Source organism: Cavia porcellus, unplaced genomic scaffold (assembly GCF_034190915.1).
Source record: "Cavia porcellus strain 051 isolate PalLab524CR breed Dunkin Hartley unplaced genomic scaffold, mCavPor4.1 scaffold_8, whole genome shotgun sequence".
In the NCBI taxonomy this organism is placed as follows: domain Eukaryota; kingdom Metazoa; phylum Chordata; class Mammalia; order Rodentia; family Caviidae; genus Cavia; species Cavia porcellus.
Window position 1 is genome coordinate 40409024 of NW_026947491.1, and position 10036 is coordinate 40419059.

Genomic DNA, 10036 nt, shown 5'->3' on the forward strand with positions numbered 1-10036 from the left:
ACCCCGGATCCAGAAGTCCCCTCCCCGCCGGCTCCCGGACTCCCCGCCTTAAAGGCACAAGCTCCTTTTGTCTGGGCACCCCCTCCCCCTCCCCAGAGGCGGGGGCAGAGCTGCCCACTCTCCTCCCAGCAGCCGGGTAGGGTGGGGAGACCCCGGGATGGCCCCCTCCCTCCGCTCGCCCCCTCCTCTCCGCCGCCGCTCCCTTCCCCAGCCTCGGGGAAACAAGCAGCCACTGTTCTAGGTTCAAGACCCCGGGGGAAGGGGCCGCGCCCCGCTTCCCCGTCTCTCCAGCCGCGTGCTGCATCCCCCGCCTTCCCTCCCACTCCCACCCTCACTCGGGGGTCCCCGGCGCCGGCAGACCCACCCCTCACAGCGGGTGTGCCCCGCCCCTCCCACCGAGGGCGGTCCCTCGTGGTGTGGGTACCCCGGCCCCGGCCCGCACCCCGCACCCACTCCTCACCTCTCCCTCCCTCCGTGCCCTACCCCCACTCGTCGGGCCACCCTCCCTGCCAAGGCCCCGCTGCCTCCCGCGGGAACTCAGTTTAATAATTAATTAAGATTTCATTCCACAAGGCGCCAGGTGTGTGCGGCCTGCTTGCCTGCACACCACTTCTTTCCTCTTCCCCATCTGTTAGGGGCAGTGGCCCCGAATTCGACCTCCTGCGCTCAGAGCCCAGAAAGGGGGTGACAGAAGGGGCATTCTCCGTGCCACTCTCCGGACCCACCTCTGTGGGCCCCCCTTCCTGGCACCTGCCGACTCGCAAAGTCCCTCCCCCTGCACCTTTTACCCACGGGTAGTACTCTGCTGGGGGGAAGGAGTGTACTGCTAGGTACAGGAACTGGGAAATTGCTTGGGACTTTTATTTCCCTCAGTCGAGCAGTTACCCAAGTTACCAAGGAAATGGGAAAACCCATTAGAAAGCTGCTTTAACCCTTTGAGTGTTAAAATGATGGCGAAACCAGAAAGGAAGGGAGGATTACTTCCCAGGATGTAGGTGGGTCTGACTATGGAGAGGGTACCATTCCTCCCAGCTGGAAAAAAAAGACAGCCTGGCCTCCCTGTGAGGCCCTCTCCCTAGACCCTCAATCTTGTGCAAGCCCATCCTTCGGTCCAGCCCTGCCCTAAGCAGCTGCTTCCTCACCCAAGGCTCGACAATTTAGGTATCTGAAGCTGCTTCCTCTCCAGACCCAACCCTCCCTATAAGCTCTGACACCTCCAAAACCCCCAGCAACACATCTCTTGTCCACTCAAGATCCCCAGTGGGATCCCTAAGCCCAGGTCAGAACTCGAGGCAAGGAAGAGAGAAAAAGAGTTAAGGAAACAGGTTTTTATTACTTATCAGTCATCCATCACTGTAAACAATATACCTCAGAGCCTCATTAAAAATGGGGCTCAACCATTTGCCTTCTCGTTTTCACATAGTCCTTTGGATAAAATAGTGAAATGTTGATTATAATGTTTGTAAACGGGAAATAGGGCTGAAGATGCAGCTCAGGTAGGATGCTCACATAGTACATAACGTAGAAGGCCCTGGCACCATCCCTAGCACCTCAAAAAAGAAAATGGGAAGTGAAAATGAGAAAGTGATAATATATTGCCTCTAATTGGAAGCCCTGTAGGCCCCCGCCTGTAATTTGACCTCTTTGCCCAACTTTTCCACTCAGGTAGCCAATGTTCTCCACACCGTCAGAATTTCCTCTCCAACCTGAATAGGTATCTACCATTTACCTTTTAGAGAGCAACGTGTTTATGAGCCATGGGGGGAGGGATATACAAGAGCAGCTGAGATAAAGAAATAGGTTCATTATAAAATGAAAACTTTGTATTTTAGCGTGGACGTCTTTGTTTTTCATTTTATTTTGAAGTGAAAAAAAAATCCAGAAAGCAAGCAAAAAAGCTGGAGAAATATGCTGGGCACACGGCAGTCACACTGTGCCTCTGCCGTAGAAGACAGTCTGTGTGTTGGTCTGGCCTCCTGTTCACCATCTGCAGTTCCCGCAGGGCAGGGCCACTAACAGATCCCCAACCATCAAGCCTGTTTCTAGCACCATAGAATACATTGAGACCTTAAAATGATTTTTAGTCCTTTATTTTATAGATGGGAAATACAAGTTAGTGCTAACTGGGTAGGAAATGCTCCGTTACTGAGTTTTTAATTTGAATCATATTCAACCTGGAAGGGAAGTTAAAGATGATGTAACTCAGGTCTACACTTTCACTAATTACAATAGCAACCATTTAGATAGTGTACATTGTGTGCTGAGCATTCTTCTAAGCCTTTGACATGAAAGAACTCAGCCCTCACAACTTTTGATGCTATTATTATCACCCCACCTTAAAGATGGGGCAAATTAGGCAGAAAGTTTCAATAAGTCTCCAAGATAGGTAAGTCAGTGATAGTACTCCAGAGTATGAGGCCTTGCACTCAGTCTGTTTGGAAGCCAGTCCCTTGAAATGTGTGTGAAATGACTTATGAGTCACACCACTGGTTGGGAATGGAAAGTATGACCCGAACTCATGGCCCCTGACTCCAATCCAGGGCCCCTTTTATTCTGCCTTTCTGTGATCATGCTGTATACATCTCAGGCAAGGATTGTGCTGGTCCGTCCCCAGTGTTTCTTCAGAAGCAGACTTTCTTCTGCTGGTGATTGGGCTTTACCCCCACTTGGCTGTGGGACACACACTGATTGGGAGGAGCTGTGTGCCTTCGACTTCTGGCTTCCATGACCTGAAAAATGTGAGAACTATTGCCACTAACTGCAAGGGTAAGGAATTCCTCATACCCCCAGGTTATACATGGCCCTTCCCCCAGTCCCTTCCTGACTGATGATTACCTGCTACATGTAGGTTTCAACCTAAGTATCTGTCCCTAAAATGTATCAGAGCTATTAAAAGAGGTTTGCAAGGCAGTGGTGTGTGGCTGGAATCCCAGCAGTTTAGAAGGCTGAGGCAAGAGAATTTAAGTGTGAGCCTAGCCTGGGCAATTTAACAATTTAGCAAGAAACTCTCTCAAATAAAAGGTAAAATAGGACTGGAGATGGAGATGTAGCTCAGTGGGAGGGCTCTGGGTTCAATCTGCAACACCACAAACCAAAAAAAAAAAAAAAACAAAACAAAACAAAACAAATAAACTTGGCATTAATACTATTTTAATTTTAAAATTTTTATTAGTATATGTTTGCAGTATATAATGATTATATTCATTATGAGGAATTGGTATATGTACAAAACACATCTCAATTCTTTTTTCCCCTTTCTTTCTATCCCTTTTTTTAAAATTTTTTTTGACAGTTTATAAATGAATATTTTTTTAAAAGGTTTGCAGAGGAGTAGCTGGATAGAAAACATGGAGTCTCTGACCAGGGATATAACTCAGTGGCACAGCACCTACCTGGAAAGCACAAGGCCGGGCTGGGAGTGCTGTAATCCCAGCACTCGGGAGGCTGAGGCAGGAGGATTGTTGTGAGTTCGAGACCAGCCTGGGCTGCAAAATGAGCTCAAGGCCAGCCTGAACTGCATAGTGAGAACTTGTCTTAAAAAGACAAAAAATAGGGGGGCTGGGGATTTAGCTCAGCGGCATAAGCGCCTGCCTTGTAAGCAGGCAGTTGTGAGTTCAATCCCTGGTACTGATAAAAAGGAAAAAGACAAAAAATAAAAATAAATTTTAAAAATTAAAAAAAAGAAAACATGGAGTCTCTAAGCTTGATCCTCAGTCTTACCCTGAGCCCTTCAAAGGCTAGTACCCCTTATCAGAATATGATCAACTATTAACATATTAAGCCAGGCATGGTGGTGCATGCTCAAAATCCCAGATCCAGGAAGGCTGAAGCAGGAAGGAAGATTACTGCAAGTAATCAGGCTACACAGTCAGACTCTGTTTCAAAAGAAAAAGAAAAGAAAGAAAATATTAAAATCATTCAATTAATAAACTTTGTGCTGTGACAGATCAAACAGAGTCTAAAATAGCAGGCACTAAAAATTTTAGATTATAATATGGAAAAACTTTAAAATGGAGAAAATTCTCAGTTTCTTTTCTTTGACCTGCAACATGCTGGTTATTCAGGCTTTGTGGCAAAACCCCTGGACCAGCTTTGCTCAGCCTACTTTGAAAACCACTGCAGTAAATAGAATATTCAGAAAGGACCTCTTTATCATAGGACAGGGAAAAAAAACCAGTAAAACAGGAATGAATTGGGAAGTTTTAACTCCTACAAAGAGAAGGGGGAAAGGATAGGAAGTGAGCAGGAACTAGCCCCATGTCCCTAAATCGGGCTTAGTCTCAATGACCTTTTAGGTTTTTATACCATAGATCATAGTCAAAAAAACTGCTATATTTTTATTTTTAAATGGTTGTACGAGAGTTGAACCCAGGGAGCACTGAGTTACATCACCAACTCTTTTTATTTATTTATTTTTTAATTTAAAATAGTTTCAAGCCAGGCATGGAAGCATATACCTGTAATCCCAGCACTTAGGAGGCTGAGGCAGGAAGTGGCTCACCACAAGTTCCAAGCCAGCCTGGGCTACATAGTGAGTTCAAGGACCACATAGTGATATTTTACCTCAAAAACAAAGCAAAACAAAACAGAATCTCAAAAACAAACAAAAACAGAATCTCATTAAGTTGTTTAGGCTCCCCTTCAAATTGTTAGCTTTGGCCTTCCAAGTAGCTGGGATTACAACCATGTGTCATCATGCTGGACAAGGGATATATTCACAACCTCTCACCCTCAGGAAACTCCTACTTGAAGCATATACTCTATGTAAATGCAAGTTCCATATCTGGACAACACTCCATGAATGCACAATGCTGAGCACATCTTGTAATGTGACAAGGGTTGGCTTGAATTTCCTGAGCCTTTCTCAGCTTGTTTGGGTAATAGCTAAGCCTTGACAATGCAAATAATCAATTATCTGATTTTCTTATCTTAAAGATCAGATTTCCGCACGTTCTATTTTCTAGAAGTACAAAAAATATATAGGGACTAAGGCTGTAGCTTAGTGGTAGAGCACTTGCCTAGCACACAGTAGGTTATATCTCCAGCACCACAAAACATAAAAAGTAAAAATAAAGATATGGGACCAGAGATATAGGTCAGTGGGGGCTGGGGATTTAGCTCAGCGGCATAAGCACCTGCCTTGCAAGCAGGCGGTCGTGAGTTCGATCCCGGTACCGATAAAAAGGAAAAAGACAAAAAAAAAAAAAAAAAAAAAACAGAGATAGGTCAGTGGCACAGCACCTGCCTGGCAAGCACAAGGTCCTGAGTTTGATTCCTAGTACCAAAAAAATAAAAATAAAAAGATGTGTAAAACAACTTACATTCATTGGGTCCAACAAATATGCCCTGTCCATTGTACCATCCCTAAATGTTGTAGCCAGGGGTTGGGGATTTAGCTCACTGGCCTAAGTGCCTGCCTGGCAAGCATGAGGTCATGAGTTCAATCCCTAGTACCAAAATAAAATAAAAATAAAATGATTCAATGCAATTTTGGGCTGGGGATTTAGCTCAGCGGCATAAGCGCCTGCCTTATAAGCAGGTAGTCGTGAGTTCGATCCCTGGTACCGATAAAAATGAAAAAGACAAAAAAAAATTTTTTTATATAAATAAATAAATGTTGTAGCCAGTAATGACCACTCAGTCTCAGCCCCCTCTGTGGCCCAGGGTTGGTCTTGGGTAATCGAACTCCATGACCACTCCCCTCCATGGTAAGGGAATGACTGTCAACACAGAGGGACAGCATATCTCTTATGCACCTTTTGAGGTCCTGCCATTATTCATGCATTCCATAAATATTTGAGCACCTACTATGTTCTTGTTAGTAAGATGCTGGGGATACAGTAGTTGAACTTGGCAAAAGGGGTCCATATTCTCATGGAGCTTACCTTCCAAAAACAAATGAATAGATGAGAAGACAGTTGATGGCAATACATGCTATCATGTCCACTGAACTGGGGATAGACTGGAAGTCACTGACAGAGCAGCCTAGGTTGAGCTGTCTAAAAAGGTTTCTCTGGGCCTGGGATTTAGCTTAGTGGTGTAAGTGCCTGCCTGGCAACTGCAAAGTTGTGTATTCAATCCCTGGTACCAAAACAAAAATAAAAACATTTCTCTGAGGAAGTGACATTTGCCCGGAGACCTGAATGAAAGCAAGACACACATGCAAAGAATCTAGGTAAAGAACCTTCCAGGCAAAGGGGACAGCTAATGCAAAAGCCTGAAGGCAATAGCAAGCTCACTGTGCTCATTAAACAGAAAATCAGTGAAGCAGAAGACAGCAGGAGATGAGGTCAGAGAGGAAGACATGCCCTGGCTAGTGGAGAAGCTCATAGGCCAGGATAAGAAGTTTAGATTTCATTCAAAGTGTAATGAGAAGCCTTTGGAAGGTGTTAATCTCTGAAGAGGCACAATCTGATTTAGAGTTTAAAGCTCATACTGGCTTCTGGATGGAGAATAAATTTTAGGACCAAGGGATGCAAGAGAAACCAGGTAGGAAGCTATTATAGTGGTCCGGTGAAATGTTCTTTCTTGACTTGAATAAGGACAACAACAGGGACTGTTGGGAAGTGGAAGGACTCAGATATTGTGAAGCTGGAGTGCCCGGCTTCCTCAGTCCCCTGTGCACTGGCATATTAAATAATTATTGACACGTGACAAATATTTACTAAGTGCCTACTACATGCCAGGCACTGAAAGTTCCAGTCCAGAAAAGAAGCCACACTCCACCTTCTTCCGCTCCACTGCCACAGGCAGCTCCGCTCTGGGAAAACTATTGCCCACCTCAACCCCCCCCCCACTGGCAGGGCCAGAGGCACACCCTCCCTCCACCGCCACCCTGGGAGTGTTTACAGGAGAATTGATGCCATAAAAAGAAGAGTTCAAAGTCCTCTCAAGATCTCAAAGCAAAGATCAGGCGAACCCAGAACTTTCCAAGTGGGGAGAGGAGTACAGCCGGAGCCACAAGAACCAGAGAAACTTCCTGGTGTCCACACCAATGCTCATCTTTCTCTGGGTTCTTTCATCTTTCTCTGGGTGCCCAGAACCAGCCTCAGCCTTCACCACCACCCTACTCTATAACATTAATTCCCCACTATAATCCTCCTAGTAAATGTACGAGTCTCCTGTGCCCTCTGGTGGCATGTTCCTGGCACTGCTGTCCATAATTTAGCATTTCACCAATCAGAAGCTCCGAAGTCCTAAGAGCAATATTGAAAATTCTGGAAATCCTGGGAGGGGTTGGAATGTCAATTCATTAGGACAAAAGGCTCATCAGGTTCGGAGCCTAAATGTCTGAGCCATCTACTCTTTGTACCACTCTAAAATTATCCTTTGAGTCAAATAAACCACTTTGGAGCATCTACTGCAAACTGACCCAGTCTCCAGAGTGTGCAGAGCTCCCCTAAGCTTAGATGAGCAGACACCGCTGAAACTTCGAGAGGCTGGAGCTGAAGATGTGAAGAAGATGGTGGGGTGGGCTGGGGATTTAGCTCAGCAGCATAAGCACCTACTTTGCAAGTGTGTGGTCGTGAGTTCGATCCCTGGTACCAATAAAAAAAGAGAAAAACAAAAAAAAAATTTTTTAAAAGATGGTGGGGCAGTTTAGAATTCACTCTGCTGTCAGACACTCTTCCATCATTCCTGTCATCTAATTTCTCTTTGTTCCTGCCTGGTTTTTAAGCCTGATCCTCCAGCCATTCCATCAATTATATGAGCACTATCCTTGCAATAAATGTCTCTTCTGGTCACATTAGTTACAGTCTGTTTCTATTTTTGCAATCAAGATGACTGGTACACTGGACAATGGATCAAGTGTCTTTGAGCCTTAGTAAAAAGGGATTGTTACTGGGTGTTTAGCTCAGTGGCATGAGTGCCTGCCTGGCAAACTCGAGGTCATGAGTTCTATCCCTGGCACCACACCAAAAAAAAAGTAAGGGAGAGAGAGAGACTGTGGTGACTTATCTGTTCCTGAGTACCAAACCATCACAAATTAGTTGTTTAAAACAACACATATTTATTATTTCAGGGTCTGCAAATCAGGAGTCTGGGTGTGGCTTAGCAGGGTTCTCTGCTTTGGGATCACATAAAGCTATAAACAAGGGGTCAGCTGGGGATCCAGTCTCATAAAGTGACTAAAATGAGGAAGGATCCAATTTAAGCTCATGTGGTCAGTGATAGATTTGGTTCCTTTCCTCATGGGCTCTCCAACATTGCAGTTGCACCAGGCATGGTGGTACACCCCTGTAATCCCAGCAGTCAGGAGGCTGAGGCAGGAAGATCACCATGAGTTCAAGGCCAGATGGGCTACACAGTGAGTTCAAGGCCAGCCTGAACTATATAGTGAGACCCTGTCTCAAAAAAAAAAAAAAAAAAGAATAGCTAAAACAAGTTCAGACCTAGCTTGGGCAATTTAGCAAATTGGTGAAACCCTGTCTCAAAATTAATCTAAAAAGGCTGGACACAAATCATGGTGAAGCCTCCTGAGTTCAATTCCAGTGTGGGGAGAGGAGGAGTTTCAGTTCTCCAAACCAGCAGGAATCTGCTAGAAAGACAGAAGTCACAATCTCTTGTAGCCTAATCAAAGACATGCCATCTTTTTTGCTGTATTCTGCAGATTAGAAGCATGTGCCTAGGCCAGTCTACCAGCAATGGAAGGGAAACACACAAGGGCGTGAATAACAGGAGATGATGATCATCTGTGGCCATTGCGGTCAGCTTGCCACAACAGTGGCCATTAGTCATTCTTCAGGTCCTGTTTGAAATCCCACTTCCTCCTCCAAGGCTGTTAAAGTCCCTTCCAAGCCCAAACCCATCAACATTAGCCCTTCTAACAATGGGGAAATTTGAAGATATTCTGTATATCAAAAAGAATCTCTTTTTCAGTGCTGGGAAATGGAACCCAGGGCCTAGTACATGCTAGGCAAGGTCTCAACTATTGAACCTTTTTTTTTTTTTTTTTGTACTAGGGATTGAATCAGAGCCTTCACACTAGGCTACCTCATTTTTATTTTTTGATTTTGAGACAGGGTCTTACTAAATCACCAAGCTACCCAGGCTGGGTTTAAATTTGTGATCCTCCTGCCTCAGCTCCCGTATTTCTGGGATTATAGATATGTGCCACCATGCCCAGCTCAGAATTATTTTTAGGTATTGTCTTGGTTATTTTTCTCTCCCTGCTGGGACAAAACACCCCATACCCAAAATGAAGAAAGGAAAGGATTATTTGCTCACTCTTTGTGGAGGTTTCAGTCCATAATCAGCTGGCTCCAAGGCAGGGTGGCCCAGCACTAGGGGTACGCTTCAAGGCAGCAGCAAGAGCAAAAAAGGAGGAAAGAAGCCTCTTCTCCACCCTTATGGTGTATGCAGGCCACCAGGCCCCTTCCAGGGTGGGTGTAGCACTCACAAAGTCTCCTTGCCCTTCTTTGCACAGGATGAGGATATTTACAAAGTAAGGACCCTGACTCCCTGCTGAGTCTCTCAGTTAAACTTCTAAACTTCTCAAGTTGACACAATATATCATCCATAACATGTGTATTAGAAATTAGGTATTTCAATGCTTTAAGAAATTTTTTTTTTAATTTTAACTTTTTATGTTTTTTTGGTACTGGGGATCAAACTCACAACCTCATGCTTGCTGAGGCATTTATACTGCTGGGCTAAATCCCCAGCCTCTATTTATTGTTTTAATTGACAAACTTATAAATGTTTATTTTGTACAATATGGTTTGGAATGTGTACATTAGCCAGGCATAATGGTGCACGCCTATAATCCCAGCACTCAGGAGGCTGAGGCAGGATGATTGCCATAGTTCGAGGCCAGCTTGGCTACATAGTGAACTCAGGACCAGCCTGAACTATATAGTAATACTCTGCCTCAAAAAAAAAATTCTCTAGCCATTTCATTTGCATAGATATTAAGTACAATAGATCTCCTGAATTTATTTCTCTTATCAAACTGAAAATTTGCATCTTTTGACAAGTATCTCCTCAACTCAACCCCCCCCATAACCATTATTCTATTCTTTATTGCTTTTTTAAA